The sequence below is a fragment of the Ambystoma mexicanum genome, chromosome 4p (genome assembly GCF_040938575.1).
Source record: "Ambystoma mexicanum isolate Mex_15411 chromosome 4p, UKY_AmexF1_1, whole genome shotgun sequence".
NCBI lineage: Eukaryota > Metazoa > Chordata > Amphibia > Caudata > Ambystomatidae > Ambystoma > Ambystoma mexicanum.
The window spans coordinates 1,213,940,452-1,213,968,204 of record NC_090927.1 but is presented as its reverse complement, the minus strand read 5'-3'; positions in this window follow the sequence as shown (position 1 = coordinate 1,213,968,204).

Here is a 27,753-nt window from a genome sequence, read left to right as displayed (position 1 = left end):
CCGATGATTGCACTGTGACAGGTGTTGGAGATGTACAGATGCACGTCTTTCTGGTGGCGTGTGTGCATGTGATCGGCACTCCCCATGTTGCTTGTGACGTAATGCCAACCTTTGGTTGTTCATGCAGTTACGCGTGTATGGATGCTGATGCCTGTTGCACGAAACCAGTTTATTTGTGCATGTGTGTTGGTTCAAATGATATGAGTAGTGGGAGTGTGATGCCATCTGTGAAGTTTGACACTGCCAATCATGTGCAAATCAGACCATTGTACAGTGTTCTGATGCCCGTGTTCTATCTCTCCCTGTCTGTAGCTTTGACTGATGAAGAGGGCGGAGACGGTGCTGTGGCGCACAGCGGCAGGGATCCCGCCAGTCGGACACACAAGGCCCAGCTCCCCTCCCAAGTACTGATACCTTCCGGAAGGGAGGAGTCTGGTGCTGCGTCCATGGCCGCAGCTGCCGAGGGAAGGTCCAAGAGGCGGAGGTAGGAGGTAGACTCCTCGGCAGCAGAAGGGGCAGCTGAGCCCCCACAGGGGCCTACGGAGGAATATGGCACAGAGTCATCCAGGTTGGTGGGGGGTTTGGTTGAGAAGGAGGTTGTGGAAGCCCCATGAATGGGGCCTGGAAGGGGGAATTCCACTGGTGCTAGTGGTGCAGTCCAGGGGCAGGGACAGGAGGCAGCACAGGCCACCGAGGAGGTGCCTGTGTGTAATCCTGTCCCTGATCCTGTGACTGCATCATCCGGCACCAGCACAGATTCCTCTATCCAGATCCGTTTTCATGGAGGGGTATGCGCATACAACAACTGGCCTTCCTCACCCTGCGGACATGGCAATCTGTGACCGGCTTGAGCCTGTCCTAGCTGGTGTGGCGTTGAGCCAACATGGTATTCAGGATGACATGCAGGGTTCTCGTGAGGACAATGCATGTCATTTTGAATACCCTTTTGGCCGTGTTGCACTACTAGGACAGGTTGTCGGCTCTGGGTTTCTCTGTGTGCTGGATCTTCTCGTAACCCCCTCCTCAATTGAACCCCCTATGCGCCAGTCATTCTCCGTGCCATCTTCCCAGCCAAGTTTCACCTGGGCCCCCTGTGGAGCTGCCCTTGAGCCAGCATCCAGGCTGGTGGAGGATACATCCCTGCCACAGTCAGGAGTCGGAAGTCCAGCAGGGGTGGCCACCCCACCAACTGGACCCCAGCAGATGGAAATGTGCAGGCATCATCAAGCAGTGCACGTGCACGGCGGCACCAGAGGATTCCATCAGTCTGGAGTCCGCCATGCTGCCAGAGGCAGTTGCATTGGAGGCAGCAGCAGGTTGAGTGTGGGAGCGATCATGGCTCGGGACCATCAACATTCCAGGGGCAGGCATCAGCCGGCGGGCAGGAGGGCCCAGGATTGGGAGTGTCTTCCGTGTGGCAGCAGTTGGGCCAGCAAATTGATGCGAAGTGGCGGCAGGCGGAGAGGGCACAGCTCACAATGGTCAGGGTGGAGAACTCCATGCACCGGGCTTTGAGGCAGGCTGAGTGCCTCGAGGCAACTCGCAGGGAGTTGGAGGAGGCCATGGCTGTATCCCTGCGAGTCCTCGAGGCCAGGGAACAGGCCCGCCTCAGGAACATCGAAATGGAGTTCAGTGATGCCTTGGACCATGACATCAATAAGTGAGCCGTCGGACTAGCCCGCCGCCTTTGTATATAGTCATTTAGGTTTAGGATTCATTTGGTTTTTATTATGATTTGGAGTCCGCAGACTTTGCTCCACTTTTTATGTATGGACCTGTATGGACTCTGTATGGACCCTTCAGACTTTCGTTTTCAAAATTTCTGGACATGTACATACTTTCTTTTTTTGATGTTCACATGGAGTAATGTTTTTTTATGCTTTTCAACTTATGATTTCTTTCTATGGACTTTGGGGATGGACCACTTTTATTTTTCCATTTTTTGAATTTCTATTTTTCCTTTTCATATTGCAATCATTTGTTCTTCATTTGCATGTGTGGTTTTCATTTTGTCATTTGGTTTTTGCCACTATGTGGCTCTATAGGACATTTGTTGATGGGCATGCTGGTTCTTTTCAGACTCTCATGGCATGGGTAATTTCTTAGGGTGTGGGTGCAGTGGATCGTTGTGTGTTTGTACTGTTGGACTGTGGGGTGGGATTTAGGTTGACATTAGGGCCATGGGTCTGTATAGTTATGACGTCGTGTTTGGGGGGACATGAGTCAGGGCCTGCTGGCAAGTGCCCGTCAATGGGGGTGGGGTGGGGTTGACATGAGTCAGGGCCTGCTGGCAGGTGCCTGTAAATGGGGGTGCAGTGGGGGGACTTGAGTCGGGGCCTGCTGGCAGGTGCCCGTCAATGGGGCTGGGGGGTGGGGGACATGAGTCGGGGCCTGTTGATAGGTGCCCATCAATGGGGGTGGGGTGGAGAGACATGAGTCGGGGCCTGCTGGCAGGTGCCCCTCAATGGGGGTGAGGGACATGAGTCGGGGCCTGCTGGCAGTTGTCCGTCAATGGGGGTGGGCTGGAGGGACATGAGTCAGAGTCTGCTGGCAGGTGCCCATCAATGGGGGTGGGGTGGGGGGACATTAGTCTGGGCCAGCTGGCAGGTGCCCATCAATGGGGGAGGGGGGAGGGAGACATGAGTCGGGGCCTGCTGCCAGGTGCCCGTCAATGGGGGTGGGGTGGAGGGACATGAGTCAGGGCCTGCTGGCAGGTGCCCATCAATGGGGGTGGGGTGGGGGTACATGAGTCGGGGCCTGCTGGCAAGTGCCCGTCAATGGGGGTGGGGGATGGGGGACATGAGTCGGGGCCTGCTGGCAGGTGCCCGTCAATGGGAGTGGGGATGGGGGGACATGTGTTGGGGCTCCCAAGTGCATGGTGCCATGTGGCCTGCCTGTGGGTCATGGGGAGGATGGATGGGCTGCCTCCAGGGCTTCGGGAGGGGGGAGGGACACACCCGGGAGGGGCCACACTGCCAAATGGAGTGTGAAAGTCCCGGAGTACGCGTATTCCGAGAAGTGCGCAGGGAGTTTTACACGCGAATGGCTTGGCGCGAGTGGCGTATGCACATTGCGAGGGGTGCGCAGGGAGTTTTACATGCGATTGATCTGGCGCGAGCGGGGCATGTGTATTCCGAGGGGTGCGTGGGGAGTTTTACACGCAATTGGCCTGGCATGAATGGGGTATGCGTATTCCGAGGGGTGCGTGGGAAGTTTTACATGTGATTCTGCTGGCGCAAGCGGGGTACGCATATTCCGAGGGATGCGCAGGGAGTTTTACACGCAATTGGCCTGGCGCGAGCGTGGTACGCGTATTCCAAGGGGTGCACAGGGAGTTTTACATGCAATTCCGCTGGTGCGAGCGGGGTACGCATATTCCGAGTGGTGCATGGGAGTTTTACATAGGATTGGCCTGGCGCGAGTGGGGTACGCGTATTTCGAGGGGTGCGCGTGGATTTTTACATGCAATTGGTTTGTCACGTGAGGGCTGAGTGACGTTTTTAGCACGTTTTCGTGGTTGGGGGCTGTATGCTGGTCCACTGGCCTTTGCGTCATGTAGGGGATTTTTGCAATGTTTTTGGCACACGGGGCGGGTTTGGGGGCATTACAGTTGCTGCTGCAGGGTCGCTACACCACGCTGCGCCACGGCTGGTTATGGATGTTTAAATCCATGAATATGCGGTGCGTGAAAATGGGTTTTGGCACACGCGGCTGGCGCACGCACCCTCTGCGCACCAGCCTCGTGCACCACTTCTGCGCTTGATTCCATGAATTACCCCCTCTATCATTTCAACTTCCTTTACACATGACTATATTAGTAATCAGACAAAATACACACAAGTATCCAACAAAGTTTAATTTCATGTTAAAAGATGGGAAAATTAGCAGTATGATTATGGAAAAAGGCTTTCTAGTGTGTTATAAAATTACACGCAGCCAGGATAAGTATGTGTATCTTTATTTATGCACACAGGTAGCCAACATCAAACAACGCCACTGCCTCTACAGCTGATCTTCCAATCTACACAGCTCTCTCATTCCAGCTGGTTGCCCATTCCATTCTAGATTTCAGAACAGCATTCAACTATGCACAGGTGCAGTCATATCTATCACATCATCGACAACTATGTACAGGGTTGTAAAGCAAGACATACAATATCTCCCCCCTTCCCTTCAGTCTGCAACACAAGCACCAGATCCTTCAAAGCAATGCTTACTTTATTTCAGACTCTCCCAACTCCAAGCACCACAGAATCATCCAGTACTTTAGTAATCACCTACTGAGTAATAAGCTGCTGACCCCATCAAATCCTTCTGATTTATTTCCCACACCTTCACAAATACATACATTGCATACTTTTCCATACCTTGTACAATTTCCAAACAAAGCATACGATTATTTATTCTATCTCCTAAAATCCAATAACACGGCCTTACGAAGCCAAGTGTGCTCTGTGCGCTTACTATTGTACTCCTTTCTAAAGCGCATTCAACTAACAGATTCTAAATAAAATATTCAGAATGCACATGGGCAAAGAAAAGTACATGTACATGCTATGCACAGTTATCAGAAAGCACTACTACTGCAAAAACAAAGAAATCCATGTCTACATTAACAACAGTGGTATTAACACACATATGTACTAACTTCTTTCTTTCACAATTACAGTGAAGACCACTCTCCTGAAAAGCAGCAGCGTCTGAAGTATGAATGAGAACTCAGAAGAAACCTACTCTTTCCATCCAAAAAAGTAATGCAATACTGCCATAATTTCTATATGTTACTCAAACACTGTAGAATTCTACTATTCTAGAACAACAATGGTATTAACCCTGCAACATTAGATTCAGTAGTAGTGCTTCCCCTCACCAGCTCCATACTTTCTATTGCAATCTGAACACCAGAATAGTAACACACAAATACAGGAATAGCCTTCCCAACCTGATGTAGCAGCCCATTGCACAATCACACACCTCTACACACATTCTTACCTTCATATTCAGACACTCATGCACAAAGCACACATACACTGCACAAAATCCCAACCCACACTTTCTTTTTTCCTCCAACAGACACCAAAGAATGCCTACCAAAAAGCAACTCTGTAGAAAGCAATGCAAAAGTAAACAAAATCAAACTAAAACTCTCCAAAATAAGCATCCACCGCTAGCAGAATTTGTACAAAAAGTTCAAACGAAACAGCTAATACAGTCCTTAAGTGAAACAAAACAAGCTTCCAGTATAGAAACTTTGCCTCCTCTTTCAAAATGTAAAACGAAACAGAAAGTGATTAATAATACTGCAGCTACCACTGGTACTAACACTGCACCTATAAATCTTGATGTAGCGGCAAGTAAGCATACCAAAATAATTATTTTAAAAAAAATATTCCACCACTGAGTCGTTCAGAACCTTATAAAAACAGGAGAGAAATCACGCACAACCCTTAAAACCTACCATAGAATATTTATCGTAGATGCTCTTATAGACAGTGTTATCCTTCTCAAAAGGAAATTATTTATTTTTGTTTTAAACAGAATGAAACCACTAACAACACTAAGTACTAAACTACAAAAAAAAACTGCTCAATAGACAGAATATCAACAAAGATAACTTCACAAACATCTTTGGAGGTGAATGGAGTCACACCACGAGCACAGAAACATATTTCAATGAAGAAGAATACAAACAAAAGCAAACAAATCTAACTGCCAAAAATAGCAGTGGACGAGGGTATGAAAAACTTAATAATACCATTATCAAACAAGAAACGCGGCTCACAAAAATATCCCCAGAAAACTCAGTATCACCTGTCCATTCCACTGAACCAATACATCCAGTCTAAAAATGGCCGTGCACATCAATGTGTAACATTGCCAAAAAATCTTTCAAATCTTTACGCCAGTTCCTCAATCAGTATGTGTTAGGCAAAGACAAATTCAAAATTAAACTACTACAAAATATGGACCCCTGTCCAGTGCGCAAATACACAGAACTACAATGACATACGTTAACCTGCATTTGTGGGCCTATTTGCAAAAGCACCTTCCACCATATCAACATGATATTAACACATCATTCAACTATAAAAGATATGGTCCATAAACTGAACTATGCCAAAAGTCCAGCTTTAGCACTAGCCAATTTAAATAACAATCTTCTACATGGTACAGCCAAACAACTACGCGAAGAAATAGAGCATATTCAGAGAAAATATTTTGGAATTGAAAGCCACTTACAAAATGCAATAGATTTACAACAGACTACCAACAACTTTACAGATGGCAACCTTCTATTACACACATACAAAAAAGACATTTTCTGCTGAAATACCAAACCATGTCTGTGTGTGTTGTCGCAGGACTTTTTATAAAAATAGCACAAAAAATGTAGACATAACATACAAAATAGAAGACAATTAAGATTCCAAATGGTTACAATTAGCTCTCTATCTTATAGCAGTAAACAAATACGAGATTACTGACCCCTTAATACTTTGCAGTTACTGCACTGCAAAACTTGACAACAACAAACACCTTCACGTGCTTTCACAAATAACTTGGAATTATTCCCATTACCAAAACCCCTGCAACAACTCAACTTTTATGAGAGCATCATAATTCAAACAGTCCACCCATTTCAAGCAATAATACGCCTTCAACCAAAAACAGCAACACTACCTTCCCCAGAATTAGTGAAAGGCATTTGTGGCAAAGTAGTTTATTTGCCATTAGATCTTAAAGAAATTGTGCACACTCTGGGAGTGCAAGGTCCAATAGATCAATCTTTAATTATCTTAGAAAATGGCGTAACTACAAATGTGGACTTACATAAAGTTAGTCAAGCCCTGCAATATCTAAAAGACAACAATGAATACTACAGAGAAATTAATATTGAAGAAAACCTGAGGGAAACCACTGAAATAATTCAAGAGTCATCAGAATATGGTCAATTTCAACTTCTAGATCCTGCTACAGAATCCAATATTTTAGACCACTATACAATTCTACCATTACACTCTAAAGACACCATAGATGATGCACTGGAAACGTACCAAATGCAACAAGCAAAGGAATCACCAATCAGCATATGGGAAAAAAGTATAGAAGCACATGCCTTTCCTCTACTCTTTCCTAATGGAAAAGGAGGAAGGTATGATGATAGACCTGCACAAATAACAGCATCAGAATACCGCTCTTTACGAATGTATTCCAAAGACCCCAGATTCTGACAAAACGTGGAATACATATTCCACCTTCTCTTTGAAAGTGAACCAGCAACTCTATGCTACGGAGTTGAACATACATTGAAATCAGATACCCATTTTGAAAATATATCAGCTACGGAATTACTATAAAAAGTGCAAGAAAAAGATGAGATATTATAGTCGTTCATTACAAATCTTTTAGCAAACATGGGTGGTACAAAAGAATACTGTGTGATAAGAAACCTTGGCCCACCCACTTGGTTTGTGACATTAAGTTGACCAGAATATGCATGGGAAGATTTACACAATTTCCTACGCGTAGCATACAAAAAAAAAACAAACAAACATAGATATAAAAACACCAGAAGAACTCTGCTCTCTAGAGCCTGTGAATGTATCAAGATATTTCCATCATCGCTTCATTGCTATGCTTCACTTCCTTTGTCATAAAACTGTTCCTCCCCTCGGAGAAGTTCAACACTTCTTTTGGAGAAAAGAATACCAAGCCAGAGGAACACTACACATCTGCATGCTTTTGTGGATTAAAGATGCCCCTAAATTTGGCCAGGACAGTGATGCCACTGTTTTGTAGTTCATCCAAAAATATGTCACTTGTGAAATCCCTTCACAAACAACACATAGTGACCTTCATGCACAAATATTACAATTTCAAAGACACAATTGTGGGAAATATTACTGTCGCATATATAAAAACAAAGGGAAATACTACACCAAATGCCGCTTTGGTTTCCCTAGACCAGTTCCAACAACAGGTCAAATAAACAACTTCATGTCTTCAGTTAGACACAGTTTCAAAGGTAAATCACCTAAGAACACATATTACATAAAAAGAACAGACGAATCAAAATACATCAATGATTACAATGCAATCATTGCCCTCCTATGGAATGCAAACATAGATGTGCAGTACTTTTCAGACAATTCCACTGCAGTGGCACGATATGTCACAGCCTCCTTAACCAAAGCAGAGAAAACAGAGCTTTGGGACCTCTGGGACGACATATCATCGGACAAAACACTATCACAGAAATTATACATCTTAGGCATAAAAATACTCTCTCATAGAGAATGTGGCTGCTATGAAGCTGCAGATCGTTTAACCGGTACTGCCTTGTATGGAAAATCTGACAATATAGTATGCCTAAGTGTTGGTCCTGCTAAATCTAGGAAAAGAGTTCTCAAATCATATGAGGACATAGACACAATAGCCAAAAAATGATCCCAACAGCCAAGAAATTTTGAAAAACAATTTACTGGACACATACTACCCAAACAGGAGTACCACTTTGGACACCATGTGTCTCTACCACGTAGCCCAAAACTTCACATACAACAATAATATTAAACCAGGTGAAAAGAAAGGTAGATACAGTTTACAGGTAGAGTAGCAAATTGTGAAGGCAGCTTAGTGAAACTTACCAAATGCAGCTTAATTAATCATATCAAATTGTCATTAAAAACTCCTCAACATAAAGAACTGTATTACATGCCCCTGCTATAACTTTTTAAACCATGGAGAAAATAAGAAAAAATACTGGATATGTATGACTCCTATGAAGACGCTTTCAAAGCAAATGAAAGCACTATAACAGTTGTAAACTTTACACAGTACCAAACAATGTTGCAAAATGAACAGCAACAGGAGGAAGAACTCGACCCAACTAGATTTGGACACCCCTGACAGTAGTCAGCCTTCTGTGACAGGAAGCCAAGAACCACTTGGACAGACACTAATAGAAAATGAGGCAGAATTAGCCACGACAGAAGTAGAAAACACCATGTGTCATTATGAGCAATCCACAGAAGACTTTGCTGTACTAAAATCACAACTAAACACTGAACAGCATAGCATTTTCCAAGAAATAACAAAACAAATTGAACATGGTGTGCAACATGAAAATAAAAACTGTACCTGCCAAGATTACAAACCTATACTGCTATATGTGAGTAGTCAAGCTGGTTCAGGCAAAACATTCTTAATCAAAATCATCAGCAAGTTCCTCCAACAATTGACAAACAACAAACTGTCAGCTGTTGTAACTGCCCCCACGGGTTTAGCTGCCTACAACATAGGCGGTGTGACTTTACACTGATTACTACTCCTTCCAGTAGAACATCAAAACAAATTAGACTATTACAAACTTTCTACAGAAGCTGCAATGGAACTAGGCAGAGTTTTCAAACAAATTCATATGCTGCTAAAAGATGAGGTGAGCATGGTCTCCAACCTAATGTTGGCTTTAATTCACCTCAGACTACAAGAGGTCCTCAAAACAGACTACGAAGAGCTCTTTGGAGGAAAACACATTGTTGTTTTCGGAGATCTTCTCCAATTAACACGAGTGAAAGCTGAACCTATTTTTAAAACCTTAGGGCACAAACTATGCCGTAAAACTCTTGACAGCATAGGAAATGTCAACCTTTGGCAACATTTCCAATACAGAGAATGAACTGAAAATATGCGGCAGTATGCAGACCTGACATACACCAACATTTTAAAAAGTATTAGAGTTTGTGTACTATTTCAAGAAGCACACACTATATTAAAAACCTGGCACATCCATGCACTCTACGGACATAACTCATGTGCTACTGATGTTATGGAACAATTAGCACACAAACATGCCAATTGTATGTCCTTGATGCCAACTCTTGCAAGTTGTTCAAAAGTTAATGAAACAATGTTTAAAAAAGAAATTCAACCAATAGTTCAAATTGCCTCCACAGACAAACTGGACGTACATGGTATGACACTACCCATGTGTCAACAAGCCACAACAAGGCTAAACACCTTGGAAAACTCTTTCTCTAACACAGCTTGTTTGGAGAAAATATTAAAATTATCTTTAAACTGTAGAGTAATGCTTAAACCTAACTTTGATGTTGACCAAGGACTAGTTGATGGAGCACTTGGTGCTGTTTTTGGCTTTCAAACATACGCACGTGACAACAATATTCAATTTGTCAATATTCTCTTCGACAAACTATCTGAAGTTAAAATGATAGGACATTCAACTGCCTACTTCCTTCTTTTCAAAGACATGTATGTACGCAGAGAACAATTTTCTCTAACTCTAGCATACACAGTCACTATTCACAAATCACAAGGTCTTACCCTAGATAAAGCTTTGATAGATATTGGTAGCACAGTCTTTAAAGAAGGCATGAGCTATGTAGCACCATCACGCTAATGTATAGTTGACAGACTATTTCTAATCAACTTTGATAGAAGTAAAGTAAATGTTGATATTTCTTGCATTCTAGAACACAATAGACTGTGTTCACTCTACACCCCCATCTAAAAACCTATCATGTTCCGCAAAAAGCAAAATGTTGTAAAAGAAAACTACTTCAGACTCAATCTATGCAGGATCTCACAGCAATTCCTCCAAAGAAAGTAAAAGAAGGTAATACGTCATCAAGGACCACAACCAAAGAACAATCTACTGCTCAAAGTAACTCAACTACCTCTTCAAAGAAGCATTGCACACTCCCAACAAATGACTTGGACACAGAACTGTCAGGTCCATTCAAATTTTCAAATACAACTGGTGTAAATTGCTATGCAAATGTAGCAATACATATTCTATTCCAATTGCCACCAATTATTGACAACATTTACTTACACGGTGCAGACCAATTAATTTTGCACATTTTAGTCCTTCATAGAAATGCAACCAACAATCCTGACAACACTTACAGTGTTCATGGAATAAGACAGGAATTGGACTACTGTGCTGGAATGTTCAAATTCACTATAAACTCACAAGAAGATCCACAAGAATTTCTAACGTACTTGCTACAAGTACTAGAAAACAAAACCATACCTACATGTGGAAACATACATGCACTCTTTGCAGGCATGCAGTAAGAAGAAGTTCCTAATGAACGCTTTGTGTATGTATCCACACCTAACTGTGAATCCATTCCATTTCAGCATCTTTTACTAAATGGAAACCATGGCAGATTATGTACTACCTGCAATTCTGATAATCGTTACACCTTACAAATACAGACACATAGTAAATACGTAATAGTAATGCTTTTACATTATAATGCAGATGGTACCAAAAACAACTGCAAGCTGATTCACATATGGTCAAGTATAACTTGGTAAGAAAACCTTCACAACAATAGGTATAATGTACCACGGAGGGGCCACAACAAATGCAGGTCACTACACTGCATATATAAAAAAGAATTGTGGATGGTTCGAATGTAATGATAGTACCATTACTAGAAGAAGAGATTACCAGCAAATCTTGTAGATGCTTACTTAATATTCTTAAAACCGACATGTAATAACTAATCTGTGTATGAACATAAACAAAACTTGAACTTCAAAACTATGACCAGTTAGAATACGCCAACAGGTATCTAACTGCCCCAAGAATCTGCAACGAAGAAACAGATAAATGAATAACACTAAAATTAAACAAGAATTAAACAGTTAGAATACGCTAACAGGTATCTAACGGACCCAAAAATCTGTAACAAGCCAACAGATAGATGAATACCATTAAAATGGAAAAAGAAATAAACAAATAGAATACACCAACTGCTCTCAAATTGTAACAATACTGCCACCACTTCCAAACGAAAAATAATACACCTATTCAATTCCTCCTATTGAAATCACGAACGTAGAAAGTTTTTTTTTTAATCCAGCATGAGAAAATTGCCCAGTACACTGGTTTGAACTATAGTACTTCTAAAGTACTAACTATGAGGGTCGACAAAATACAGAAATGTCTACTATGCAATGCAAAACTCATTATAAACTACCTACACTAACATGTGATTTTATCTTTTATCACAGTGATTGAAAAATAATGTGTGCTCCAACTACCCATGTCATGAAAAACCTGCATACAACCACCACAAACAGTCGAACAATAAGTATATAATGATTGGACTCACAAACACCACAGCATAACATACCCATTCAAGCAAACACCTGACCATAAACCACAATCCAAAATGTTTGTTTCTATGGGTATTTTATGATGCACCGCTTGTTGCCAAACACTACAATCTTGACTGCATGGCCTGGCCAAAACTCTTCATACAGCCTCAACAAAGGAAACCGTAGGTATATAATAATTAAACTCACAAACACCACACCATAACACAGCCATGCAAATGAACACCTCACCAATAGGTACAACCCAACATGCCTAGAGTCTTCAAGACCAACAATCTGAAAGCCATCCAACAAACAAACTAACACACATCATCTCACTATCCTATAAACACTATTACACTACTACCAATCAGTAACCACATTTGTGAAAACCTATCCCCTAAGCAGCCCACATATGACAATCAAAATGTTTGGTAGCATTCTAGAGATATGCTGTGGTGGTTGTGGCCAGGGCCTAGAGTCGTGGATGCATGGCTTATGGCCTACGGCCTTCGGCCAAGCACCCAAGACTCTAGGCCCTGGCCACAACCACCGCAGCATAACACACCCATAGAAACAAACACCTACCAAATGACCACAACTCAAAAACATAATACATCCACCTCAAAATTATGCACTTCAATTAACAATCTAAAAAATAATTACAACCAACGTACAAACTCTTCAATACATACCCTCTTCACCCAATGCTCTTCTAACGAGCCAAAACCAACATCATACTAAACTAAAATAGCCAGTAGTGCACCCACACAATCCAACAAACAAACACACATCATCTCACTATCCTATAAACACTATTACCCTACTACAAATCAGTACTCACATTTTTGAAAACATATCCCGTAAGCAGCCCACATACCATAATCAAAATGTTTGGTAGCATTGTAGAGTTATGCTGCGGTGGTTGTGGCCAGGGCCTAGAGCAGTGGTCCTCAAACTTTTTTGGCCTGGGCCCCCCCTGAGCAAAGTTTGGGCAGGCCGGGCCCCCCCAAAAGTGCCAGATGGACAGTATGCAGAAATCGCTATGAACCTTTGCGTGCCGTCACCGCACCCTACTCCCAGTACAGATGATGGGCTCTCCCCATGCTACTCCCACCACTATCCCAGTGCTGCCGCCCATCCTGCTCCCACCACAGTCCCATAACACAAGCATACACACATCCCTACACATTTAAATAAAAAATAAATCGCCATAAACATACCTTGCGTGGTTGCTAAAATTCCCCGCTCCAGGTTACTCTGCCTATGTGTGCGAGGAGACGCAGGAGCACCCCCTCACACATACATACATGCAGTGCCCCAGCCAGCATTTCAAATGAGCTATGCAAGGCTGGCGAAGCAAAACACCCCCAGCGTTGCATGGCTCAGTGATCATGTGCGGCTGGAGAAATGAACTGCCAAAGGCAAACAGAGTTTCCCTTTGACAGTTCAGCCAGCCCAGGAGCACTCCCTCAGCTGGAAAAAGCAGCTGAGGGAGTGCTCAGTGTTTCACTGGGCTGGCTCCTCGGCTCCTCCATAATGGGTGAGGTGGCCAGTGGGTGGACGCCTCCTCACCCATTATGGATGAGCCGGCAGGCTTGGACTGGCCTATACGGCAATAGGGCGATGACCGTACCGAAAATGAAAAATGCTAGTGTAGGCCAGTAAAAATGAGACACTTTTTTGGCCAATGTGGGCCAGTTTGAGGAGTTACTTCTCTATGCAGCTAGTAGTTTTAACCATTGTTGTTGAATAAATATTCTTTAAATATCACCATTTGTTTACATTTGAACAAAAAACAACCCCTTCGGTACTATTCAAACAGTCTGTGACTAAACACTGACAGGGTAATTCATAGAATTTCGCAGAAAAGTGTCGCAAGCGGCTGGCGCAGAGTGTCCGCGTGCGATTGTGTGCGCCAGGCACGTGCGCTAAAACCGATTTCCGCGCACAGCGTATTCATGGATTCCATGCTCCCAAACCAGCCGTGGCGCAGAGAATCGCAGCGACCCTGCAGCAGCGCCAGTAACGCCCCCAAGAACGCCCTCGCGCAAGGAAAAGCCATCAACATCGCTAAATCATCGCAAAGGGCTGCGCTAACCCTGGACCAGTTTACAGGGCTGCCAAACAAGGAACGCAAAGCGGGCAACCTTCATATCAGGAGTACGCGGGAAGTTTTACACGCGATTAGCCAGGGTACGTGTATTACAGGGGTACGCGGGAAGTTCAACACGTGATAGTCCAGGGAACGTGTATTACAGGGGTACGCGGGAAGTTCAACACGCGATTGTCCAGGGAACGTGTATTACAGGGGTACGCGGGAAGTCTTACATGCGATTAGTCAGGGCACGTGTAATACAGGGGTACGCGGGAATTATCACACGCGATTTGGCAGGGTACGTGAATTACAGGGGTGCGTGGGAATTATCACACGCCATTTTGCTGGGTACGTGTATTACAGGGGTGCGTGGGAATTATCACACGCGATTAGGCTGGGTGGGTCCTCACAGGTGTTCCCTGTACACCCTCCACGGCCCCTGCAGGCAGCCCACAAAACAGGGGACTACCCTGCACACCTGCTCATGTCCCCCTGCACCCCCACCCCCCAGCCACCAGGGGCACCCACCACCAGGCCCCCACCCATGTCTCCTACCACCCCCACCCCCCAGCAGTGCAGGGGCAGCCTCACCAGGCCCCCACTCATGTCTCCCACCACCCCCACCCCACAGCAGTGCAGGGGCATCCTCCACCAGGCCCCCACCCATGTCTCCCACCACCCCCACCCCCCAGCCACCAGGGGCAGCCTCCACCAGGCCCCCACCCATGTCTCCCACCACCCCCACCCCCCAGCACTGTGGGGCACCTGCCAGCAGGCCCTCACCCACCACCCCCACCCCCCAGCAGTGCAGGGGCAGCCTCCACCAGGCTCCCACTCATGTCTCCCACCACCCCCACCCCCCAGCCACCAGGGGCAGCCTCCACCAGGCCCCCACTCATGTCTCCCACCACCCCCACCCCCCAGCCACCAGGGGCAGCCTCCACCAGGCCCCCACTCATGCCCGACTCATGTCTCCCACCACCCCCACCCCCCAGCACTGTGGGGCACCTGCCAGCAGGCCCCCACCCATGTCACCCACCACCCCCACCCCCCAGCAGTGCAGGGGCATCCTCCACCAGGCCCCCACCCATGTCTCCCACCACCCCCACCCCCCAGCAGTGCAGGGGCAGCCTCCACCAGGCCCCCACTCATGTCTCCCACCACCCCCACCCCCCAGCCACCAGGGGCAGCCTCCACCAGGCCCCCACTCATGCCCGACTCATGTCTCCCACCACCCCCACCCCCCAGCACTGTGGGGCACCTGCCAGCAGGCCCCCACCCATGTCACCCACCACCCCCACCCCCCAGCCACCAGGGGCACCCACCACCAGGCCCCCACCCGTGTCTCCTACCACCCCCACCCCCCAGCAGTGCAGGGGCAGCCTCCACCAGGCCCCCACTCATGTCTCCCACCACCCCCACCCCCCAGCCACCAGGGGCAGCCTCCACCAGGCCCCCACTCATGCCCGACTCATGTCTCCCACCACCCCCACCCCCCAGCACTGTGGGGCACCTGCCAGCAGGCCCCCACCCATGTCACCCACCACCCCCACCCCCCAGCCACCAGGGGCACCCACCACCAGGCCCCCACCCATGTCTCCTACCACCCCCAACCCCAGCAGTGCAGGGGCAGCCTCCACCAGGCCCCCATCCATGTCACCCACCACCCCCACCCCCCAGCAGTGCAGGGGCATCCTCCACCAGGCCCACACTCATGTCCCCTATCACCCCCACCCCCCCCCCACCAGGGGCACCCTCCACCAGGCCCCCACTCATGTCTCCCAGCGTGCTACGTGTATTTCAGGGGTGCGCGGGAAGTTCCACTCGCGAATAGCCTGGGCGCGTGTATTTCAGGGGTGCGCGGGAAGTTCCACACGCGAATAGCCTGGGCGCATGCATTTCAGGGGTGCGCGGGAAGTTTTACACGCGATTTCAGCAGGGTACGTGTATTTCAGGGGTGCGCGGGAATTCTCACACGCGATTTGGCTTGGTACGTGTATTACAGGGGTGCGTGGGAATTATCACACGCGATTAGGCTGGGTGGTTCATCACAGGTGTTCCCTGTACACCCTCCACGGCCCCTGCAGGCAGCCCACAAAACAGGGGACTACCCTGCACACCTGCTCATGTCCCCCTGCACCCCCACCCCCCAGCCACCAGGGGCACCCACCACCAGGCCGCCACCCATGTCTCCTACCACCCCCACCCCCCAGCAGTGCAGGGGCAGCCTCCATCAGGCCCCCACTCATGTCTCCCACCACCCCCACCCCCCAGCAGTGCAGGGGCATCCTCCACCAGGCCCCCACCCATGTCTCCCACCACCCCCACCCCCCAGCCACCAGGGGCAGCCTCCACCAGGCCCCCACCCATGTCTCCCACCACCCCCACCCCCCAACAGTGCAGGGGCAGCCTCCACCAGGCCCCCACCCATGTCTCCCACCACCCCCACCCCCCAGCAGTGCAGGGGCAGCCTCCACCAGGCCCCCACCCATGTCTCCCACCACCCCCACCCCCCAGCAGTGCAGGGGCAGCCTCCACCAGGCCCCCACTCATGTCTCCCACCACCCCCACCCCCCAGCCACCAGGGGCAGCCTCCACCAGGCCCCCACTCATGCCCGACTCATGTCTCCCACCACCCCCACCCCCCAGCACTGTGGGGCACCTGCCAGCAGGCCCCCACCCATGTCACCCACCACCCCACCCCCCAGCCACCAGGGGCACCCACCACCAGGCCCCCACCCATGTCTCCCACCACCCCCACCCCCAAGCACTGTGGGGCACCTGCCAGCAGGCCCCCACCCATGTCACCCACCACCCCCACCCCTCAGCAGTGCAGGGGCAGCCTCCACCAGGCCCCCACTCATGTCTCCCACCACCCCCACCCCCCAGCCACCAGGGGCACCCTCCACCTGGCCCCCATCTATGTCTCCCACCACCCCCACCCCCCAGCCACCAGGGGCAGCCTCCACCAGGCCCCCACCCATGTCTCCCACCACCCCCACCCCCCAGCACTGTGGGGCACCTGCCAGCAGGCCCTCACCCACCACCCCCACCCCCCAGCAGTGCAGGGGCAGCCTCCACCAGGCCCCCACTCATGTCTCCCACCACCCCCACCCCGAGCCACCAGGGGCAGCCTCCACCAGGCCCCCACTCATGTCTCCCACCACCCCCACCCCCCAGCCACCAGGGGCAGCCTCCACCAGGCCCCCACTCATGCCCGACTCATGTCTCCCACCACCCCCACCCCCAGCACTGTGGGGCACCTGCCAGCAGGCCCCCACCCATGTCACCCACCACCCCCACCCCCCAGCAGTGCAGGGGCATCCTCCACCAGCCCCCACCCATGTCTCCCACCACCCCCACCCCCCAGCAGTGCAGGGGCAGCCTCCACCAGGCCCCCACTCATGTCTCCCACCACCCCCACCCCCCAGCCACCAGGGGCAGCCTCCACCAGGCCCCCACTCATGCCCGACTCATGTCTCCCACCACCCCCACCCCCCAGCACTGTGGGGCACCTGCCAGCAGGCCCCCACCCATGTCACCCACCACCCCCACCCCCCAGCCACCAGGGGCACCCACCACCAGGCCCCCACCCATGTCTCCTACCACCCCCACCCCCCAGCAGTGCAGGGGCAGCCTCCACCAGGCCCCCACTCATGTTTCCCACCACCCCCACCCCCCAGCCACCAGGGGCAGCCTCCACCAGGCCCCCACTCATGCCCGACTCATGTCTCCCACCACCCCCACCCCCCAGCACTGTGGGGCACCTGCCAGCAGGCCCCCACCCATGTCACCCACCACCCACACCCCCCAGCCACCAGGGGCACCCACCACCAGGCCCCCACCCATGTCTCCTACCACCCCCACCCCCCAGCAGTGCAGGGGCAGCCTCCACCAGGCCCCCACCCATGTCACCCACCACCCCCACCCCCCAGCAGTGCAGGGGCATCCTCCACCAGGCCCACACTCATGTCCCCTATCACCCCCACCCCCCCGCCACCAGGGGCACCCTCCACCAGGCCCCCACTCATGTCTCCCAGCGTGCTACGTGTATTTCAGGTGTGCGTGGGAAGTTCCACTCGCGAATAGCCTGGGCGCGTGTATTTCAGGGGTGCGCGGGAAGTTCCACACGCGAATAGCCTGGGCGCATGCATTTCAGGGGTGCGCGGGAAGTTTTACACGCGATTTCAGCAGGGTATGTGTATTTCAGGGGTGCGCGGGAATTCTCACACGCGATTTGGCTTGGTACGTGTATTACAGGGGTGCGTGGGAATTATCACACGCGATTAGGCTGGGTGGGTCCTCACAGGTGTTCCCTGTACACCCTCCACGGCCCCTGCAGGCAGCCCACAAAACAGGGGACTACCCTGCACACCTGCTCATGTCCCCCTGCACCCCCACCCCCCAGCAGTGCAGGGGCAGCCTCCACCAGGCCCCCACTCATGTCTCCCACCACCCCCACCCCCCAGCAGTGCAGGGGCATCCTCCACCAGGCCCCCACCCATGTCTCCCACCACCCCCACCCCCCAGCCACCAGGGGCAGCCTCCACCAGGCCCCCACCCATGTCTCCCACCACCCCCACCCCCCAGCAGTGCAGGGGCAGCCTCCACCAGGCCCCCACCCATGTCTCCCACCACCCCCACCCCCCAGCAGTGCAGGGGCAGCCTCCACCAGGCCCCCACTCATGTCTCCCACCACCCCCACCCCCCAGCCACCAGGGGCAGCCTCCACCATGCCCCCACTCATGCCCGACTCATGTCTCCCACCACCCCCACCCCCCAGCACTGTGGGGCACCTGCCAGCAGGCCCCCACCCATGTCACCCACCACCCCCACCCCCCAGCCACCAGGGGCACCCACCACCAGGCCCCCACCCATGTCTCCTACCACCCCCACCCCCCAGCAGTGCAGGGGCAGCCTCCACCAGGCCCCCACTCATGTTTCCCACCACCCCCACCCCCCAGCCACCAGGGGCAGCCTCCACCAGGCCCCCACTCATGCCCGACTCATGTCTCCCACCACCCCCACCCCCCAGCACTGTGGGGCACCTGCCAGCAGGCCCCCACCCATGTCACCCACCACCCCCACCCCCCAGCCACCAGGGGCACCCACCACCAGGCCCCCACCCATGTCTCCTACCACCCCCACCCCCCAGCAGTGCAGGGGCAGCCTCCACCAGGCCCCCACCCATGTCACCCACCACCCCCACCCCCCAGCAGTGCAGGGGCATCCTCCACCAGGCCCACACTCATGTCCCCTATCACCCCCACCCCCCCGCCACCAGGGGCACCCTCCACCAGGCCCCCACTCATGTCTCCCAGCGTGCTACGTGTATTCAGGGGTGCGTGGGAAGTTCCACTCGCGAATACCTGGGCGCGTGTATTTCAGGGGTGCGCGGGAAGTTCACACGCGAATAGCCTGGGCGCATGCATTTCAGGGGTGCGCGGGAAGTTTTACACACGATTTCAGCAGGGTATGTGTATTTCAGGGGTGCGCGGGAATTCTCACACGCGATTTGGCTTGGTACGTGTATTACAGGGGTGCGTGGGAATTATCACACGCGATTAGGCTGGGTGGGTCCTCACAGGTGTTCCCTGTACACCCTCCACGGCCCCTGCAGGCAGCCCACAAAACAGGGGACTACCCTGCACACCTGCTCATGTCCCCCTGCACCCCCACCCCCCAGCAGTGCAGGGGCAGCCTCCACCAGGCCCCCACTCATGTCTCCCACCACCCCACCCCCAGCAGTGCAGGGGCATCCTCCACCAGGCCCCCACCCATGTCTCCCACCACCCCCACCCCCCAGCCACCAGGGGCAGCCTCCACCAGGCCCCCACCCATGTCTCCCCACCACCCCCACCCCCCCAGCAGTGCAGGGGCAGCCTCCACCAGGCCCCCACCCATGTCTCCCACCACCCCCCACCCCCCAGCAGTGCAGGGGCAGCCTCCACCAGGCCCTCACCCATGTCTCCCACCACCCCCACCCCCCAGCAGTGCAGGGGCAGCCTCCACCGGGCCCCCACTCATGTCTTCCACCACCCCCACCCCCCAGCCACCAGGGCAGCCTCCACCAGGCCCCACTCATATCCGACTCATGTCTCCCACCACCCCCACCCCCCAGCACTGTGGGGCACCTGCCAGCAGGCCCCCACCCATGTCACCCACCACCCCCCACCCCCCAGCCACCAGGGGCACCCACCACCAGGCCCCCACCCATGTCTCCCACCACCCCCACCCCCAAGCACTGTGGGGCACCTGCCAGCAGGCCCCCACCCATGTCACCCACCACCCCCACCCCCCAGCAGTGCAGGGGCAGCCTCCACCAGGCCCCCAACTCATGTCTCCCACCGCCCCCACCCCCCAGCCACCAGGGGCACCCTCCACCAGGCCCCCACTCATGCCCGACTCATGTCTCCCACCACCCCCACCCCCCAGCAGTGCAGGGGCATCCTCCACCAGGCCCCCACCCATGTCTCCCACCACCCCCACCCCCCAGCAGTGCAGGGGCAGCCTCCACCAGGCCCCCACTCATGTCTCCCACCACCCCCACCCCCCAGCCACCAGGGGCAGCCTCCACCAGTCCCCCACCCATGTCTCCCACCACCCCCACCCCCCAGCACTGTGGGGCACCTGCCAGCAGGCCCCCACCCATGTCACCCCACCACCCCCACCCCCCAGCAGTGCAGGGGCAGCCTCCACCAGGCCCCCACTCATGTCTCCCACCACCCCCACCCCCAGCCACCAGGGGCAGCCTCCACCAGGCCCCCACTCATGTCTCCACCACCCCCACCCTCCAGCACTGTGGGGCACCTGCCAGCAGGCCCCCACCCATGTCACCCACCACCCCCACCCCCCAGCAGTGCAGGGGCATCCTCCACCAGGCCCCCACCCATGTCTCCCACCCCCCCACCCCCCAGCAGTGCAGGGGCAGCCTCCACCAGGCCCCCACTCATGTCTCCCACCCCACCCCCCAGCCACCAGGGGCATCCTCCACCAGGCCCCCACCCATGTCTCCCACCACCCCCACGCACTGTGGGGCACCTGCCAGCAGGCCCCAACCCATGTCACCCACCGCCCCCACCCCCCAGCAGTGCAGGGGCAGCAGGCAGTCAGGCAGCAGCAGGTGGGAGCGTGCTCGGGGCTCTGGGGGCAGTAGTTCGGCCTTCCGGGCAGGAGCGTGGTATTCTGTGTGCATACGCGTGGCCAGCTTGGTACGGAGTGATTTGGCACGTGAAAATCCTGCACGTCAGCGTGAAAACTGAGGAAAGGCCCTCAGCGCGTAAGCGCGTCTGTGACGTGACCCGCACAGGTGTATCCCACACAGCACGTGATGACAGAGCACACGTGGAAAGACTGCACGTCAGAGTGTAATCGCGTGTGATTGGTGGAAATGGCCCTACACGCAGAAGTGACAAAGCATGTAATTGGTGGAAATGGCCCTAGCGCGTACACGCCGCGTAAGTGACGCTGGACGTGTGGGCCTTTATAAAAGGTACGTGTACAACACGTTTTCCTTGTACGTGCTTTTCGTGGAGAGCGAGTGGGTGAATTCTGTACTTCTTGTCGTTTCACACGCGATTTACTTCACGGCGTTTCAAGTTCGTATTCCCTGTTACCTCTGACAGCTTTTTCTCTTTTTTCTCTTTTACTGGTTTACCTGGGCCTGTTCCCTCAAACAGTGTTCCCTTCTACTGTTGTCCTGTCTCCTCAGACAGCGTACAAATCTTCTTTTGGCGGGGGGTGTTGCCAACCAAACGTGCCCCTTTTACACGCTCGTTTTACAAGGCAGACGGTGAGTCACGCACGTATCTAACATCTGTGCTTGCCCCGTGTGTAGCCTACCCCTTCAGAGGTCATTCTAGGCTGCGTGTGACACGCATACGTTCATTCTTGTGTTACTGGGTGCCACAGCGTAGTGCAGGTTTTTCTTTCTGCACACGTGGTCTAGGAGGGGTTGCGTGCACGTCATCTCCCTTTTTTGGGCCTCCTGTGCGTTGCGTGAACTATCATCTTTCCCCAGGGGTTACATTCAGCCTTGCTAGAGCACTAGGGTACAATTACCATCTGGTACCCAACCCCTTTGACCCCCAATTGCCCAGGACAATAGTCTACATCCACTCCCATACGCCACATTAACATCAGTGCCATGGCTGGGAGGCGAGGATTCCGTAAGGGTGGCAAAGGTGGAAGAGCCACAAGTGGTGGCCGTGGTGGATCCGGTAGGGGACGTGGTCGTAACTTGCAGGGTGAGCCTGTCCCCCCATGTGTGGAGGACCAGTCACGGGCACCCATAATCTCCCTCCCTCCCCCCCTCCCGTAGAGGCTGATGTGGCTGACACCATCCATGCTCAGCCCTTGTTGGACCAGCCCATTGTGGCACCAGACCTGGCTGACTCCATGGCTGACTTCCAGGTCAGCAGGGCTACGACACGTGCGCTGGTGCACGTTGATGCCATCATGCCACGTGGATCTGGGGCAGCAAGGTCATCTGCTGCACCAAGGAGGTAGGGCGGAGAGGCTGCAGGGGCAGCTGCGGCTCCATCCACCCCAGCCCTCACACACCCAGCCAGGACAGTGTCGGTCCTAGTCCATGCTGCTGACATTCCCCTGACACCATCACACTAGAGCCAATGCCTGCATCAACTCCCATGCTGAGTGTGCAATCCCACACTCCTGATACAGAGTCCACCAGGGCTCCTGCCCCTAGTGTCCAGAGCGGCGCAGGACACTCAGGATCACCACCACCTTCCAAGCGAAGAGGAAGATTGCTCGTCCGGCACAGGCTGATGCCCCAGACACGGCTACACAGTCCGGCCCGTCCAGGAAGCCCAGCTTCACGGATGACGAACTGAATGCACTTGTCGAGTATGTGTCCGGACATGACAACGAGATGGTCATTGTTGCAGGATCCAAGACCACACCTGCACAACGCCAGGCACACTGGCAGTCCGTTGTGGACATCGTAAGTGCCCTTGGAATCGTGAGGCGCACAGCCAATGATTGCTATAAGCGCTGGAATGACCTAAAGCGCAGGGCAAAGAGTAAGCTAGCCTCAAGTCATGCCGCAACTCTAGTGACTGGAGGTGGGTCTCCAGTAGTAGACATGGAACTCACTCCACATGAGTCAGTCGCTGGGACCTACGTCACGGAGGAACAGATCCAAGGCGTGGGAGATCTGGCTGATTACGAGGCATTGTCCGGTGAGTGCACATGCATGTGTGTGTCATCCATGTGCATGGTGTGTGTGTGAGGGCTTCTGTTTGTGTGCCAGGTGAGAGTGTGTGCGCCTGAGTCGTATGGGTCAGCCATGTGGCTTCATGCAATACTTCCTGCGCAGCTGCATTTGGCCATAGCAGTATCCCTTCTGCCAACAGTAGACATCTAGCCCAACTACACGCCAGTTGCCCTTGAAGTGTCACCTTGCCACAACATAGTTGCTTATTTTTCACTGTTCATTCAGTCATATTGTTTGCATTCCCCCACTTTTACTAGCCATGTCGCTGTCCACTAGTCACATGTCTCACATGGCTATGGTGAAGTGGAGTGACTTTGTTACCTGGATATCATTTGTACACACATGTCCCTGTGCAATTGGACCATTTCAGACTGGCAGCTCCAGGTGAAAAATCTGACCTGTTAGAATTAGAAAAGCAATTACATGCGGGAACTGGACTGAATGAATAGGTGCTGCCCTCCTCTCCATCTTCACTCAATAGCAATGGTACATGCCATCTGTGTGATGGCATGTGTGTTTCACCTGGCAATCACAGGCCAATGTGTGATGCCACTGCCAGGCAGCATGCAGAAAATGTGTTCATTTTCCATCTTGGTGTCATCAGTGTGTGCCATTTGCCTGCACTTCATACGCAGTGAGGGTGCATGCATGGGAGGGTTTTAGTCATGTGGGACATGTGTCAATCAAGTACTGGTTCTCTTGCTTCTCAGCCCTCATTGTGTGCCATGGTGCTAATGCCTGTTTCCATTTCTTTGTTTTCATGTCTTTGCAGGGGAAGACGCACCTGATACTGCTGGGGTTGTGGAGATGGTGCAGACCCAGGAGGGGTCCGAGGGCCGACCAACCACCAGTGAGGGACGTGGTGTGGTGGTGGGGGAGAACCCACAAGTGCTGCAGGTCGTGCTCTCAAGGGGTGTCTCTGGCTGCACCTCCCCCGAGCTGTACTCAGGTGTTGATCGGATGAGACCTATGTGCCGTCGCAGGTGAGTGTTCCAGGGAGGGATTCTGTTCTGTCTCACCCACCTGCACCAGGGTCAGAACCCTCCATGGGGATGTCAGTGTTGGCAGCTACACCTTTGGTGGTTACGGATGCAGGGTCACACTCCGCGACATCTGATCCTGTTCCTGGGCCAGCAGATCAGAGGGGGAATGCAGTCCTGCAGCCTCAGGCAGTGCCGGCACAGCAAGGCGCAGTTCGCCCTTGCCCCAGACAGGTGTGGTGCCCGCCGACGTGTGGCCGTACGCCACCTGGCAATACCGCATGGGAGCAATCCATTTACAGTATGGCAACCCAACAGGCTGCATCATCTGAGATGATGGCTCAGGCCATGGATAGGGTGGCCACTTCCATTGTCCCCCCAGAAAGGCTGATGGAGCGACTAGAGCAGGCAACCGACTCCATCTGCCAGTCACACAGGGAGGACATGTTGGGGTCCAACAGGGACAGGCGAGCGGCACTGGCGACTCTGCAGGAGGCCATCTCCATTGAGTCCCAGGGCCACAGGGAAGCCCTGAGGCAGGAGCTCCTTCACCTCAGGACGACTCTTGTGAGCTTGAGGCTTCAACACACCAAAGGACAGAACAGCAGCTGGAGCGTCTCACCCGTACGCTCTCAGCTGAGATGCAGGCAACGAGGGCGGAGGGTCCGGGCATCCCGTGAGTTTTTGCATGGGGACCTCCGCACACTCATCCTCCAGAACCAGACCTACCACACCCCGCATGCTTGGAGCCATGGAGGAGCAGACTAGGGCCTTGCGTGGGCTGCCTCCCATAGTGCAACCACCTCCGGATGCAGCTGCACAGGGTGATAATAGCGACAGCAGTGATACTCCCACAACAGGGTAGCCGTGTGGGCCATGAGCCCATGGAGGTGTTTTATTTCCCAGGATCCACGCAGGTGGGTTCTGGTGTGCATCCTGTCCTCGGACTCCTGGGTGGCCTCCCCAACCCCCCGGGCCCATCAATGGCCATTTTGATTGTTTCTTATTGTTATTTATTTTATTCCCTATTTTTTTGGGACGATTTGTTGGCTTCCGTGGTTCCTGTGGGCATACGCTGCATTGTGGCTGGGCACATGCAGGCTTGTAATGTATTTGGTTCAGATGCTTGGGTTTGAGTCACACACACCCCTCCTGCTTCCCGTTTCCATGGGCTTGCAAAGGGTGTGCCCAAGTGACAGTGAATTACACAGTGACGTTGGACTCCCATGAGCTGTGTGGGCAGTCTGTAGTCAATACTGTGTATACATTCCTAGTGCATATTGCTGTTGTGTTGTACACTGCATGTTGCATTGATGTGTAACTCATCTTCTGTGTCTACCTCCCAATTTGCAGGTCCCTTCCTCATGTCTACACAAGGACCTCTAGTCTGGAGATGGGGTCCATGTTGGCAGCAGTGCACCTACAACTCTACATGGCGCCAACACTGCACAGTTGGTGGTGGTGGGAGTGCAGGCATTTCCAGGTGGTGAGACTACTAATATGTAAAATTTGTGATGTCATGTTAATGGTAGTACGTGCTCAAGTATGTTGTTGGTCCGGCATTGCTGTGAGCATTTCAGGTGTTGCAGGTTTCTAATAGGGACACTGTACATAGTGACACTAGTGTCATGTTGTGGGGATTACTTTGTTTACCTGCAAATAGCATGACATGGCACGGTGTGTCGTGTGGCGGTGCTGGGGTTGGGTTGGCTGACATGGCACTGTCCTCTTGTTGCATTTTGCAAGTGGGTATTCATTTTAGCTGCTTCAATGTGTGACTCCACAAAACTGCATTGGTGGTGTCTGTGTGGGTAGGGATGCACACATTGTGACACTTCCAGGTGAACAATCTCAGGCTGATATGGTATTCACGGTTCATTCTCCAGACATTCAGGATCAGTGTCAGGTTGAGTCATCATTGATTGTCAGATGGAATGTGCCAGGGCAGTGTGCACTCCACAGGGGTGTGATTTCTATGTGAAGTAATTAGCCACTAGCTGTGTACGGGCTGCCTCCCCACGTGCCCTTTCCCCTCCCATGCGCAGCGGCTGTGCATGTGGTTGGGGATGTGGGGCCACCACCATGTCCACGGCCAGGCCCCGGCGTGTTGCAACGTTGTGCAGGACACATGCTGCCACTATGATCCTGCACACTACTGGGGGAGCGTATAACAGCTGCCCGCCAGAACGGTCAAGGGAGCGAAAGCGTGACTTTAGCACTCCGAATGTGCGCTCCACTATGTCCCGGGTTGTAATGTGGGCTGTGTTATATCTTACCTCGGGTGGCGTGGTGGGGTTCCAAATTGGCGTCATCATGTGGGGGCTGAGAGGGTAGGCACTGTCCCCTGTGGAGGTGGTGATTGGTATCATGGTGGGGTTGTGACCTTGCTCAGTATCCAACATGCATGCATGTGCAGTGGCATACATACTCACCAAGCAGCCATGTATCGCCATGCCGCCCAGCATCTAGGTCCCGGCATAGGGTGGACATTCGGTAAATGAAGCTGTCGTGGGTGGAGCCGGGATAGTTGGCATATACTGAGGTGATGATTCCCTTGGCATTACATACTACCTGCACGTTGATGGAATGCCAGTGCTTGCGGTTCCTATAGATGTGCTCAGATGCCCTGGGGGGACGTAGAGCCACATGGGTGCAGTCGATGGCACCTAGCACTTTGGGGAATTGTGCCACACCGTAAAAATCCAGGGCGGCAGCATGCCTTTCTGCAGGTGTTCTGGGCAGGTATATGTGCCTGCGGACTGATGGGCGTGCAGTGATGATGTTCAAGACCTGGTGTAGGCAGCGTGACTGGGTGGCCTGTGACACCCCACCCACTATGGCACTTGTCCGCTGAAATGATCCAGTGGCTAAGAAGTGCAGTACATTGAGGACCTTCTCCAGGGGGCTGAGTGCTTGGGAGCACAGGGTGGGTGATGTGAGGTCATCCTCCCACTCACTCACCAGGTCCAGTATTATGTGTGGTGGAAACCTGTACCTTCCATACACCTGGTCATCAGGCATCCCGAAAAGGCTGGTTCTGGGTGTGAATATTCTGGCCCTGACTATCCTCCTCCTCCTCTTCCTTTGGTAGCCCACTGCCACTGCTGCTAGGAACGGTATGTTCATCCTGGCGTCTGGCTTGTTATTGTTAAAGTGCGCAAATTCATGCTTTGCGCGTGTTCTAGGCGAGCGTGTGACCCGCGCACCCCTGGAATCCAGTTCCCAGTCCAATAGCGTGTGGAAATTCACGCACAACGGGATACAGGTGCGCTGACGTACTTGCGTGTGTAAGTGCCCGCGCACCCCTG